The sequence below is a fragment of the Rhinopithecus bieti genome, unplaced genomic scaffold (assembly GCF_001698545.2).
Source record: "Rhinopithecus bieti isolate Rb0 unplaced genomic scaffold, ASM169854v2 scaffold_31531, whole genome shotgun sequence".
Taxonomy (NCBI): domain Eukaryota; kingdom Metazoa; phylum Chordata; class Mammalia; order Primates; family Cercopithecidae; genus Rhinopithecus; species Rhinopithecus bieti.
The window spans coordinates 287403-302120 of record NW_016814088.1 but is presented as its reverse complement, the minus strand read 5'-3'; the positions used below and the strand labels follow the sequence as shown (position 1 = coordinate 302120).

Below are 14718 nucleotides of genomic sequence, written 5' to 3'. Positions count from 1 at the left end.
CCCCGCCCTCCGCGCGCTTAACCCTGTAGCCGCTGGGCACGCGCTGGCGGCCGGGGCGGAGGCGTCCGGGGGCGGCGAGCGGGGACCGGCTTCTCCTCATCCCGCGCCAGCGCCGCGCCCGGCCGCATTCTTGGGGCCGGGGGCTCAGCCGCTGACGGCGGAGAAAGCAGGCCGCGGAGGAGGCGGGCGCCCGGGCCTGCCCGGACAGGAAGTGGCCCGGGTTTCCCACTCCTCGCTCCGCTCCTTCCTCCGCGGGAAGGGCAGGCCCGGGAGGCAGCGAGCGCCCCGGGGGTGGCCGGGCAGCCGGATGCTCTCGGGGTTGCGGGCTGTGGCCCTGGGGGCTGAGTGCAGCGCGGGTGCGGCGGAAGCAGGGAAGCTGCGAACCGGCCTTTTCCCTGGCCACAGCGCCCTGCACGGACGATCAGTGAATGGAGATTACTCAAGTATTTATCGAGAACTTGCAGTGGGCTAGGCACGGTTCAGGTTGTGTGAATGCGCAGATCAACAAACCGAAAGACCCTGCCTTAGGGGAGCTTTCCCTCCAATGAGGGGAGAGGGTGGATGATTGCAGTTTTGCCTAGTGACTTTTGGGAACCTCACGCCACCATTAATTAGCTACACACATCTCACCGAAAGTCTGCCTTACATATTAATCAGAAGAAGTGGAAGAATAAACACAGAAGCAGCAAAAAAGGAAGGCATTTTCTCATTGGAAGTTTCTATTTAATATTAAGTCTTTAAAGTACTCCTGGAAGGACAAAAGGTGTTTTTAAGAAATTAATTTATATTCTCAAATATTGGATTTAATCCTACCAGTAATGAACGAGTCAGTTATTTTCTAGATGTGCAGAAATATGTAATGAACAAAAAACTAATTCTTATTCCATTTTTTATTAGGTCCACAGTTATTTCACTTCTAAGTAAATATGATTTTTTAAAAGTGGCACGGGGTGGAATGTAATTGAGACAGGATGGAGTTCCTAGAGAAATTTTACTTCCTCAATTTGCACTCCACCTTACTTAGCATACAGTCTTGGGTCTGTAATTCCCTTATCTGACTCTCAAGGAAATGAAAAAGTAGTGCCTAGATTGGACTAAACTCATTTAACTTCAAGACTGACCTTTCTCAAAGTTGAACCTTCGTGTTGTGAGGAACAGAAAGATCAAGAACTCTGAAGCACCTCAATTTTCCAGCTGTGAAGATGCGTTCAAATTTTCAACGTGCGGCCACATCTGTGAGGTTGAACTTTATACAATTGGTTTATTTATAGGTTCAGATGGTTGAATTTAACAGTTACCCCCACCGCTATTATTATTATCATTATTATTTTGAGACAGAGTCTTAACTCTGTCGCCCAGGCAGGAGTGCAGTGGCGAGATCCTGGCTCACTGCAACCTCTGCCTCCCAGCTTCAAGCGATTCTCGTACCTCAGCCTGTACCTGGAACTACAGGTGTGTGCCACCACACCTGGCTAATTTTCGTATTTTTTAGTAGAGATGGGGGTTTCACCATGTTGGCCAGGCTGGTCTCAACCTCCTGACCGCAAGTGATCTGCCGTTTTTTTGAGACGGATTCTCTATTGCCCAAGCTGGAGTGCAGTGACGCCTTCTGGCTCACTGGAACCTCCTCCTTCCAGGTTCAAGCAATTCTCCTGCTTCAGCCTCCCTAATAGCTGAGATTACGGGTGCCCTCCACCACCCCCTGCTAATTTTTGTATTTTTGCTAGAGACAAGGTTTCACCATGTTTAGCCAGGCTAGTGTTGAACTCCTGACCTTCAGTGATCTGCCTGTCTGGACCTCCCAAATTGCTGAGATTACAGGCCACTGCACCCGGTCTTTTGCTATACTACTATACTATACTATACTATGGGCAGCACAGTAGGTTTGTTTATACCAGCATCACCAGAAACAGGTGGTTAATGCATTGCGCTACAGTGTTACAGTGGCTATGACATCACTAGGTGATAGGAAATTTTCAGCTCTATTGCAATCTTGTGGAACAACTGTTACGTATGTTGTTTGACCAGAACATCATTACGTGGCATATGAGTGTATGTCCTCGAGTTTTTCGATATTCCTCCTGTCAAAAAGAGGCAATTCGTTCCCCTCCCCTTGAGTGTGGGCTGGACTTACTGGCTCACTCCTAACAGATAGAATGTAGCCTAAGTGATGGTATGTGACTTTCAAGACTAGGCCAGAAGAGGCATTTGGGATTTCTGCTTTCTTTCTCTCAGGTCACTCCCTCTGGAGGGAACCAGCTGCCACTTTGTGAGGATACGCAAAGTCCTGTGGAGGCATATCCTCCATATGGCTGAGGCCTCCTGCCAACAACCATCACTGACTTGCCAGGCATGAGTGTGCCACCTTGTAAGCAGATTTTCCAGCCCCAGTCAAGCCTTCAGATGACATCAGCCACTGCTAATCTCTTGACTACAACCTCATGAGAGACCCTGAGCCAGAACTAGCCAGGTAAGCCACTCCTGAATTCCTGACCCATTGCACCTGGAAGAGAATAAATATTTGCTATTTTAAACCACTAAATTTTATTGTAAGTTCTTACACAGCAAGAGGTAGCTAATACTGCTAAGCTTACAATCTTTTAGAATAGACTAAGACATCATTACAATTCAGGGTGATGCTGGTGACTCTGAAAACAACCTGAAATATGCACACTCTGAGTACAAGCAAAAGGTAACTTAATTCTGTCTGGGGGTGTAGGGAGGAGGTCATTTGGGCTGGGTCTTTACCTGACAGATTGTACTGTCAGAGAATGCAGAAAGGGTGTGGTAGATGAATTTGGAGAGTTAAGACAGAGCTGGATTGTGGCAGGATTGTGGCAGGTTTTGCATACTGTGATAAAGAATTGTGACTTTATTCTGCAAACAATGGGAAGGAATGGAAAGTTGGTGTTTTTCATTTGTTTGTTTTGAGATGGAGTTTCGCCCTTGTTGCCCAGCCTGCAGTGCAATGGCAGCATCTCAGCTCACCGCAACCTCCGCCTCCCGGGTTTAAGCAATTCTCCTGCCTCAGTCTCCCGAGTAGCTGGGATTACAGGCATGTGCCACCACGCCCGGCTAATTTTGTATTTTTAGTAGAGACGGGGTTTCTCCATGTTGGTTGGGCTGGTCTTGAACTCCCGACCTCAGGTGATCAGCCCGCCTCAGCCTCCCGAAGTGCTGGGATTACAGGCGTGAGCCACTGCACCCGGCAAGAAATGGAAAGCTTTTAAGCATGACCAGATCTGTCTTTAGAGAAGAACTATCAGGAGTATGGAAGACCATCCTGATTTAAACAGGAAGACCACTTTGGAAACTATTATAATAGTCCAGTAAAGTAATGAACACTTCTCTCCTATTTTGAGACAGGGTCTCTGTCACCCAGGCTGGATGGGCTTAAGTGGTCTTCCTGCCTCAACTTCCGAGTAGCTGCAACTACAAGTGCACACCACCATGCCTGGCTAATTTTTATTTTTTATTTTTTTTTAGAGACAGGGTCTCCCTATGTTGCCTAGGCTGGTCTCGAACTCCTGGGCTCAAGTGATCCTCCTGCCTCTACCTCCCAAAGTACTGGGATTACAGGCATGATCCACTGTGTCTGGCTAGCACTTCTCAAAAAACAGTAGCAATAAGAATAAAAGGGAGTTGAATGAGTCAGAACTTTGCATCTGGGATGACAGAAATGATGGTGGGACCATTAAAAAATTTATTTGGAATAGCAGATAAAGAGCATGTTTAAGGGAGGAGAAGAAGATGGCCTCCACTTTGAACAAGCTGAGGTTGAGGAGCCATGGAACACTTTGACAACTCAGTTGGAAACTGTTGGATTGAATTTGGGGAGGGAAAATCACAACTAAAGTATTTTCAGTTCATCTTCAGTAGGACTGTTGAAGTCATCAGGTTACATGAGTGTTCCTGAGAGAATGAGAAAAAGTCTGAGGTCAGCAGAGTCCTGGTGAACCCCGACACTCAGAATGGGGGAAGATGAGGACAAGGAAAGGGTGGCATAGAGGAAGCCACGACATAAGACTTTCATTAAGGATGGGTTGAATCAGGCAGAACAAGAATGAGATGAAGCCCCTAGATTCAGCCATCCTGGCTTTTAGAGACCACTTAATTGAACATTGGAGTGGGCTTAACAGTAGGTAGAAGTTGAGAAAAGGAGGTGGGTAAAAAGGTCTATTTGTAAAAAAAATGTTTTGTGAGAAAAACAGAAATGGATGGTGCTTTGAGGGCTATGGAAGATCTAAGGAAGGATCTTTAAATTATATTTAATTTTTGAGATTGGAACATATTTGGAGACAGAGAGGAAAAACCAGGAGAGAGGGAAATACTGAAAATACTTGAGATACGGGAGATCAGTGATGAAACCAAGGAGGAGACCGGAGGGTGGCTCCAGCAATAGGAACAAAAGGGAAAACTCTCCTGACAAGGATCAGGGACCTAAAAATGGGTGAATACAGTTCCATCTGGATGTGGAGGAAATAACAACCCCTTACATTTGTACTGCATTTTCCAATCACCCTGTGAAGGAGGTAAGACAGTTATTACCAGCCCTTTGTTGTAGCTGTTCTGAGACATGACTGACCAAGGGCCACATAATGAATAGGTAGCTGAAGCTGGACTCAGACCAGCCAGTCAGGCTCTCAGCACAGGGTTCCCTTTGCTGGACCATACTTCAGCCCGCTCAGGCTTCCTAAAGCACAGCACTGTCAGGCAGGCACTACCTCTCCCTCTCTACCTGTCTAGTCATGGCTGCCAACAATTCAGCTGTATCAATTTTTTTTTTTTTTTTTTTTTTTTTTGAGACAGAGCCTCGCTGTGTCACCCAGGCTGGAGTGCAGTGGCATGATCTTGGCTCACTGCAACCTCTGCCTCCTGGGTTCAAGTCTCCCAAAAGTACCTGGGATTACAGGCATGTGCCACCATGCCTGGCTAATTTTTGTATTCTAGTAGAGATAGGGTTTTCCCATGTTGGTCAGGCTGGTCTTGAACTCCTGGCATCAAGGGATCTGCCCACCTTAGCCTCCCAAAGTGCTGGGATTACAGGCATGGGCCACTGCAACCGGCCTCAACTCTTAACTAAATTAGATTACTCCCTCTTTACAAAACAGAACTTATGGTTTCCAATCCCTATGTCTGTGTGTTTTTGTTCACCTCTCAATGTTAACCATCTTTTAAGATAAAGAGTGTGCACCTCTTCTATCACTAAGCTTCATGGCATTAGTCTGGGGGCATCGACACAGCAATTTGTGTGTAGCTATCAGCTAGGACCAGGTCTGCCTGCAATCGGTATGTTTGTCTATGAGTTTTACCCCTCATTACATGGTGCAATCCTTCAAGGCGTGAATCCTGCCATGGAGTACTGTCATAGTCCAACAGCGTAAAGCACAAGAGTCCCACATCTTATATTCTCATCAGATATTGGTTGAATGCTTGATTGAATGAGAGATGCTGTTGCTGTGGGCTGTGTAAGAATGACCACTATCCCCAACCTTATCTACATGGAGCACAGCATGCTTTTGTGTTGATGAATTCTTTCCAGTAGCTGTCCTTTCCCCAAAGTGGAAAATTTATTTTCTCACGTAACAAGAAGCCCAGAGTTAGTTCATTCCTAGGGATAAGTAATGCATCAAAGACCAGGATCTCACTATCCACCCACTTTGAAACTTGTTTGCTTTTGTCGCAGGCTTACCCCTCATGGTTGCAAAGTGGCTGCAACAGCTCCAGGTATTCTATCCTTTAACACAGAATAATTCAAACAACAAGACCCAAAATTCAGACAAGAAGGAAAGGGACTTTTGAGGAGTGAGGAAAACTTTCCTAGAAACCTCAGACTTCTCCTCATGCCTTATTGACCAGATTGTATCCCATGCCCATTTCTAAACCAATCGTTGGCAAAGTGAATGGTATTGATGCGATTAGATTAACTTTACCAAGAATGCATCCTCAGAGAGGCTGAGAAAAAGTCCAGCCTCCTTTGAAGAGCCTGGCTACCTTTTACCTGAACAAAACAAGAACTCTGATGAAAAGAAAAATGGAGAATTTATGTGGAGCAGGCATCCAGAGTGTCTCTGCCAGGATTTTTTTTCAGTGCATTTCACCAGTTATATTTTTATCTAAATCTTTACCTTACAAGATAAGTGGCACATTTGCCTAAAACAAGCCTTGCTTTCTGATTTCTGTGCACTCAGCACTTAAACCTTGCAAATGTCATTTACCTAACAGTCACTGTCAAGGAGTACCCGGCTAAAGAATCTCCAGCTAGACAAAGTAGAAGTGTCTGTGCTCTGGCAGTTGAATATATTGTATCAGGCTCAACAGCAGCTTTCACCAAAGGATGAGACTTCACAACCATTAGATCTTCTTTTATTTTGTTTTTATTTAAAAAAAAATTTTTAACACACCATTGCTACCTTGAGGCCATTAGATCTTCTTACCCCCAATACCACAAAACTTTAGTGGAATCAGGGGTATATCAAGGCAAGTGGAGTAGGGGAGCTGGAAGCGGTCAGCCCCCAGGGCAGGCAATGAGGGATTGTGAATTTGGGAAGAATTTTAAAGCAGTGATACAGCTCTAAATGCAATGTACTATCCTGGACTTAGCCCTGGAAGAGAAAAAAGGTATTAGTGGAAAAACTGATAAAATTCAAATAATGTCTGTAGTTTGGTTAATAGTATTGTACCAATGTTAATTTCTGTTTTGATAAATGTACCATGGTTATGTAAGCTGGATGAAAGATATGTGGGAAATCTCTCTATTTCTGTAACTCTCCTGTAAACCTAAAAATATTTCAAAATAAAAGATTTAATGTTAAAATTGACTGAAAATTGATCCGCTTTTTTATTATCACCATGTGCTGCACATGCTAAACAATTTTAGGAATAAAATACTTCCTCCCCTCCTCCAAATCTTTCGGTCTAAGTTCTAAACAATTGCTGTTTAGAATCTTAATAATATATATGTAAATTTCAACTTAGCATATTTTTATTATTTATCTTTTAATGAACTTTGCAGGCTGGGTGCGGTGACTCATGCCTGCAATCCCAGCACTTTGGGAGGCCAAGGACAGAGGATTGCTTGAGCTCAAGATTTCAAGACCAGCCTGGGCAACATAGCAAGACCTCATCTCTACTGAAAAAAAAAAAAAATTAACCAGGCATGATGGCATGCACCTGTAGTTCCAGCTACTGGGGGAGGGGGGACGCTGAGGCAGGAGGATAGCTTGACCCAGGTGGTTGAGGCTACAGTGAGCCATCACTGTACCTCTGCACTCCAGTCCGGGTGACAAAGTGAGACCCTGTCTCAAAAAACTAAAAAAAAAAATTAAACATTGCATTCTACATGCAAGTTAATGCTAGAAACTCATGTACCAAATCAGCCCCTGATGTGTGCAGTGTCAGGTACACATATTTGTTCATACCTTATTGGAATCATCTGAGTTTGTTTGGGACACAGTTCACTTCTCCAATGTGGTACTACAGATTCTTGTGTTTAAACTAAAAATTTCAAACGGTGATAGCATGGTGATTGTAAAGACAACGAAACAGGACTGGTTACTTTAATTCTGTCATTCTACGTGACCACTTGAACCTTTTATTTGTGTTTAAAACTTAAGCTAGTGAAATAGAGGGCATAATGCCAATACTATCATTTGTTTCATGGCATGCAGTGTGTGTGTTTGTGTGTGTGGCATTCTTTTCATTTTCATTGAGAGGAGCAGGGGGTTAAAAATGATCTGCTCCAGGGCTGGGCATGTTGGCTTATGCCTGTAATCCCAGCACTTTGGAAGGCCAAAGCAGGAGGGTCACTTGAGCCCAGGAGTTTGAGAATCACCTGGGCAACATAGGGAGACCCCCCCATCTCTACAAAAAAAAAAAAAAAAAAAAAAAAATTAAAAAAAATCTCCTCCTGGCATCAGATATGCTAAATATAAGAGTGAATGCAATTAAGATTCGAGGTATTAGAAACTACCTTAGGGCTGGGCGTGGTGGCTCATGCCTGTAATCCCAGCATTTTGGGGAGGCCGAGACAGGTGGATCACCTGAGGTTCGAGACCAGCCTGGCCCACATATAAGTGAAACCCTGTCTCTACTAAAAATACAAAAACTAGCTGAGTGTGGTGGCACACACCTGTAGTCCCAGCTACTTGGGAAGGTAAGGCAGGAGAATCGCTTGAACCCAGAAGATGGAGGTTGCAGGGAGCTAGAATCGCTCCACTGTACCCCACCCTGAGCAACAGAGCAAGACTGTGTCTCTCAAAAAAAAAAAGGAAAAAAGAAACTACCTTAAACATTGAAGATCCACTTTCTCACTTTAGAAGCAAAGAAAGGAAGGATCAGAACTTGCTGCCATTAGTAAGGATTTCATGAGCGGGGTTGAAAGCAGGCCCCCCTCCCTCCTGGTCTGTTGCTCCCAGCACTGCCTCTGAACCCTATGCCTGTTGTCCTTTAGCAGACAGGCGATAACTCAGAAAAACCAAGTCCCTTGTCCAATGGCCACTAGTGACTCAGTGGCAGAGTAGGCGTGGGAACCGGGACTCCTGACAGCTCCAGGGCTCTGACCACTGCGCCCAGTTTCCCCTTTCCAGCTCTCATTCAGCTAGAGACAGAGCAATTCCAGGCAACTAATGAATGTGCCACCGGACTTTCAGATGGCAAGAGGGGAGCATTATTAAAAACAGACTTTAAAAAAAAAAAGGACACAACTTGACTCTAGACACGAGTAAACTTCAGCCAGAATTCCCACCACCAGAAAAATACTGGGATATGACATTTGGGAAGCAAGGGAACAATTTCAGGCACTGTTTTCCTCTAATTTGGGAGACATCTTTGTTTTGTTGTTGTTGTTGTTGTTTGTTTGTTTGTTTTTGAGACAGAGTCTCACTCTGTCACCCAGGCTGGAGTGCAGTGGTGTGATCTCAGCTCACTGCAACCTCTACCTCCCGGGTTCAGGTGATTCTCCTGTCCCAGCTTCCCGAGTAGCTGGGATCACAGGTGTGTGCCATGACACCTGGCTAATTTTTGTATTTTTAGTAGAGCTGGGCTTTCACCATGTTGGCCAGGCTGATCTCAAACTCCTGACCTCCGGTGATCCACCCCCTTCAGTTTCCCAAAGTGCTGGGATTACAGGTGTGAGCCACCACGCCTGGCCTAATTTGGGAGGCATGTTTGGATGAAAAGTGTATTAGAAACTTAAGCTGCTGACAAATATGCTTATTCCTTAGTTTTTCTTTTCTTTTCTTTTTCTTTCTTTTTTTTTTTTTTTTTGAGATGGGGTCTCACTCTGTTGCGCAGGCTGGAGTGCTGTGGCACGATCACGATTCACTGCAGCCTTGGCCTCCCAGGCTCAAGTGATCCTCCCACTTCAGCCTTCCCAGTAGCTGGAACCCCAGGCGCATGCCACCATGCCCAGCTAATTTAAAAAATTTTTTTGTAGAGACAAGGTTTCACTATGTTGCTCAGGCTGGTCTCAGAACTCTTGGGCTCAAGCAATCCTCCCACCTCTGCCTCCCAAAGTGCTGGAATTACAGGTGTGAGCCACTGTGCTGGCCCTTAGTTGTTCTATGTACACAGAGAAAGCAATAATTATCAGAGGAACACTGTTAGGATGCAGTATGCCATCACACTGAGGAAAAGTTCAATAGAAAGAACTCTGTGGAAAGAAGATTTCCATGAGCCAAAACACAACTCATGAACTCCTGTTACTCAACTGCCGTGCCTGCCTTCTCTGAGCAGCTGTCTCCTAGGCCGCAGAGAAACTCAGAAACTATCTTGATTAAAATTAGGCATCTCTCTATGAACCTTGTTACCAGTCCTTGCAATTCATCCCATCTCTGCTTCTCAGATCACAGCCCAGTGTTCAGGAACCATTTGCTTGTTAATTATCAGGCACAGACAATGCATGCAACTACCAGTGTTCTGCTTTACACAACTCTCTACCACAGTAATTGGTTAGATATGCCCCACTCCCTGCTGGACTAATAAATTAACTCTTACCACGTGCTTGGAAGGATGATGGATGAGTGAGCAGAGGATAAATGGATGGATAGGTAAATGGATGAGTGATGGATGTGTGGGTGGATGGATGCATGCATGGATGAGTGGATCGGTGGATAGTAGATAGATGGATGAATGGGTGAATGGATGGTTGGTTGTGTAGAAAGGTGGCTGGGTGGATGGATTAATGGACCAAAGTGTGGAAATCTGTACCATTCCATCTTTATGTTGATACCCAAGGTAATTCCATAGTGAAGATGCCCCAAGTGGATTCTGCTTCCAAGTAAAAGATGTTCAGGACCAAAGTTATGTTTAGATTTGGTAGAAGTTTGCCTTGGAGTAGACTTTAAGACCCTGAAAGGCAGGGATCATAGCTTTCCATCTATGAGACAGTAACCATCATTGCCTGCCACAGAGTAGGTATTGAGTAAATATTTGTTGACAAACATGAATGAATGAATTATTTGGAAAACACAAGGACGGGCTCTCCTTGACTCTGAAGTTCAACCCCACATTCTGATTCTTCGTGCTTATACAGTTTTAAAATAGTGTTTCTTTATAAATTGGTTAGGCATCCAGAAGTGTCCTGTTATGATGCAAAACATTCTTAGATGTTGAAAATATTAAACCCTTTGCATCTGTTGTCCCTTTGTCAGGAATTAGCTGGTCACATTGCTGTCTCCTTGATTCTTTGCTGATGATGTTGGGCATGGGGCAGGTCTGGCGGTTTCTCTGACTGGGCTAAAGGACTTTTGCTGACAAGTAGAAGAGGGTCCTTTACAGCAGGAATCACCAAGCCTTCAAGGAAGGACCCAAAGGCTCCCCTCTGTCATGATCTCAGCAGCCAACCCCTGCCCACCATGCCTTCTTGGCAATCCTGCTCCTGATTTGAAGGGAATTCCTCACTTTGTCCCATGGGTTTCTGCAAGCTGAGCAGGACACCTAGGTGAGGACAGAAGTGAAAAGAGAAGAGGAAAGGTGAGAGCAAGAAAGGAAACATGAGAAAAAGGGAGACACACAACAGTAAGAAGAGAAGAGAGGAAAGAGAGGGATATGAGCAGGGGATGGGAGAGACAAAAAATAGATTGTATTTGCAGCACAATGCCTCTAGTAATAATATTATCATTATCTTGCCTGAACAGATGTGCAAGGACTCCCATCTACTCATTATCCAACATGAAAATGGAACGCGTTTCTATCAGCCTCATCAGAAATCTTGGCAGATGCTGTCAGAAAGTGTGTGCTGTTCCTGAGATGTGATTTTTCAACAGTGTAGACTGTACTATTTGACTAGGGGTGGGAAAAAGAGGAGAGGGAGTTGATTGTGCTTTCATTTGGTTTTGTTTTTAATTTTGAAATTCTTCTCTCCAAGGGGACCTTGCCTTGGACTATGTCCAGCTTTGCTGAATAGCCATGTCTGCATGACCAGTGGTCTGGGGCTGGCCAGCAGTTCCAGGGCCCCACCAAAGCCCAGTGCCAAGGGCCCATTTCTTTGAAATAGTTCCCTCATGGTTCTCACTTCCCCTTACTCCAACATTATTCATAGCTACCATGCCCCTCTTTTCCACTTCTGCCCTGACCTCAATGTCTTGCATTGAGACATTTGAAGAGTGTGGTTCAAGGAAAGAGCATGTTTGTTCCCAGCTGAACAAGGCTCAGGGAGACTAGCAGTGCCAGAGACAGGAATGGGCACCATTCGTCTCTGAATTAAGCCGTGCAGTGTGCAAGTTCCCCATGGCAAACACCACCTTTCCCTGGGAAGACAGCCAAGGCCTGGAGCCTCATGTAGGAAATCTCCTGTGAGAGGCCCTTCCTGAGCCCCACAGAAAATGATTCTTTTCATAGGCACTGAGTCCCCTTTTTTTCTAGACGCAAATGCCCACATCACATTCCCCCTTCCTGGCCTTCTACACTCTGCCCCCGTGCCAAGTGCCCTCACCCAGGCCCCCTCATAGCTCATGCACCCCTTTCTCTTCCTTTCCGCACTCAACTGGCCTCCCAGAGCCCTCAGAAAGCCTCTTCCTCTCCCCAGCTGGGCTGTTGACTCTCCCTCCATCCAGCACTCTATGCTTCTTACATGAAACTGCTCCATGCCGTGACCTAACATCTCCAGAGGCTCCTCTCGGGTTGAACAGACATGATTTGTTGACTTTGCCAGATTAGCAAAGGGAGCAAATTCCATAGATGCCTCTGTCCCTAAGTCTCAAAGTGCAGACCTTCATCTTGATAGCAGGAGCGAGGTGATGGAGGCAGCCTGGGATTGCATAAAACAGTAACAGCAATATGACAGCTCTGTAGGGGCAATTATTCCCTGGCAGGTCTAAGGGCTAAGCCTTAATCTTTCCAACAAGGCTCTGTAGTAGGTACTATTACTAGCCTCATTTTATAGCCAAGAAAACGGAAGGCTGGGCACTGTGGTTCATGCCTGTAATCCTATCTCTTTGGGAGACGGGCGGATCACTTGAGGTCAGGAGTTCAAGACCAGCCTGGACAACATGGTGAAATCCCGTCTCCACTAAAAATACAAAAATTAGCTGGGTGTGGTGTAAACCCAGCTACTCCAGAGGCTGAGGCACAAGAATCGCTTGAACCTGGGAGGCAGACGTTACAGTAAGCCAAGATTGCACCGCTGCACTCCAGCCTGGGCAACAGAGCAAGAATCTGTCTCAAAAAAAAAAAAAAAAAAAAGGCCCAGCACGGTGACTCATGCCTGTAAATCCTAGCACTTTGGGAGGCCAAGGCAGGTGGATCACCTGAAGTCAGTAGTTCAAGACTAGCCTGGCCAACATGGTGAAACCCTGTCTCTTCCAAAAATACAAAAATCAGTCAGGCATGGTTGTGCATGCCTGTAATCTCAGCTACTTGTTAGGCTGAGGCAGGAGAATTGCTTGAACCTGGGAGGCGGAGGTTGCAGTGAGCCGAGATTGTGCTACTGCACTCCAGCCTGGGCAACAAGAATAAGACTCTGTCTCAAAAAAAAGGAAAAAGAAAGATGTTAAGTGACTTTTCCAAGGCCCCAGGTTAGCAAGAGACAGAGGCCCCTACTGTGCCTGGGGAGGGGCTTTCTGCACTCACCCGGCTGCCTTTCCTGGCATGCCCTGGGGATGGCAGGAAACCTGGATCCCAGCCCGGCTCTGCTGTTTCTAGGTGGGTTACCTCAGGTCAGACACATTCATTTCCCAAGTCTCTGTTTTCTAATCAGAAAAATTAGGGGATTTGAGGAAATTTCTCAGGGCCTTTTTCATATGGTGATGCTGTCATTTTTTTTCTAATGATAAAAGTATTCAGAAAGCTCTTCAAATTTTCTGGACTCAGGGCCAACCCTAGGCAAAGGGAAGAAATAAGAGGCAACATTGATCTTTGGTGACACCTAAAGACTCTATCTGTGCAACCTTTTCCTCTGTCCAGAATAAGCCTTTAGTGTAATCCCTGCTGCCTCTGGGGACCCTAGGGCAAAGTCTCGGGGAGGGCGCAAAGAGGGCTTGTCCATCACCTGAGGACGCAGAGGACACATGTGCCCTGCACATCAGGATGAGTAAACCTGAGCTCCTTACTAAAATAAAGCCGTCTTTTGAGTGTGTCCTCACTTGTAACCGGGATAAATGCACTGACCAGTGCTAGTCAAAGATGACCTCAACAACCGCTCCATTCCAACTGTCTTGGGCAAGAGGGGAGTGATCCTTCATGCTTTGATATGAGATGGAGTCATAAATACTGTTTCAGATGCCAGGGGAACATATGCTCAGAGACACCAGCATCATACTGTCATGCCAGGAAACCTTCGGTGACTGCCTGCTAGAGGAAGTTCATATCCCTTAGCTTGGCTTCAAGGAGCTCCAGGAGCAACACTCTCACCTTCGCACCTTGGCCTCTGCCTTCCCTAGCTAGACACTCATGAGTACACATCCCCCCCGATTCCCCGACCAATTTTGACTGAGCCAGCAGCATGTCAAGTGTTAACCCTTACCATTGGTAAAAATTTTGTATCATCATATTTGGTTGATTGTAAGATGCACACTTTTTCTCATTTTAACCTCTTACTCATTTAACATTGATGTTACAATCATTGACATGTCATTGTTTTGTGGCACTTTTTCTTTCTTAGTGATTTATAAAACAAGGGTGCATCGTGACTGAAGGCCTCTCGGATTTGATGAAATACTGGAAGTAGCATTCTCCAGATTTGAGCTCTAGAAGCTCAGCCGGAAGCCGGGAACCTGTGTTCCCATACGCTGAGTTTGTTTTCCCAGTTAGGATTGGGTCCTAGTGTAATGGGGTGATATCTGGGAACCTATATAGCTCCCTAGTTGTAACCAAGGGTGATATTCAAAGTGTTTAATGACCATACCAGGCCAGGTACAGTGGCTCACACCTGTAATCCCAACACTTTGAGAGGCCGAGGCGGGCGGATCACTTGAGGCCATGAGTTCGAGACCAACCTGGCCAACATGGTGAAACCCTGTCTCTACTGAAAATACAAAAATTAGCCAGGCATTGTGGCAGGCGCCCGCCTATAGTCCCAGCTACTCAGGAGGCTGAGGCAGGAGTCTCCCTTGAACCTGGGAGGCGGAGGTTGCCGTGAGCCAAAATCATGCCATTGTACTCCAGCCTGGGTAATAGAGCAAGACTCTGTCTCAATTTAAAAAAAAAAAAAAAAAACCAAAAAAAATAAAAAAAAAAAAAAAAAAAAAAATGACCATACGAATTAGAAGAGAAGACGAC

The 14718-nt window shown here is 45.6% G+C and overlaps 1 long non-coding RNA gene across 1 annotated transcript; it reads left to right on the top strand.

The window, feature by feature from the left end:
- The first annotated feature begins 6 nt into the window (after positions 1–6).
- Positions 7–6821, top strand: LOC108513751 (uncharacterized). The gene is made up of 3 exons (XR_001881013.1): positions 7–1240; positions 2236–2470; positions 5687–6821. It is a non-coding gene; the product is annotated as an uncharacterized LOC108513751 (long non-coding RNA).
- Positions 6822–14718: the final 7897 nt, after the last annotated feature.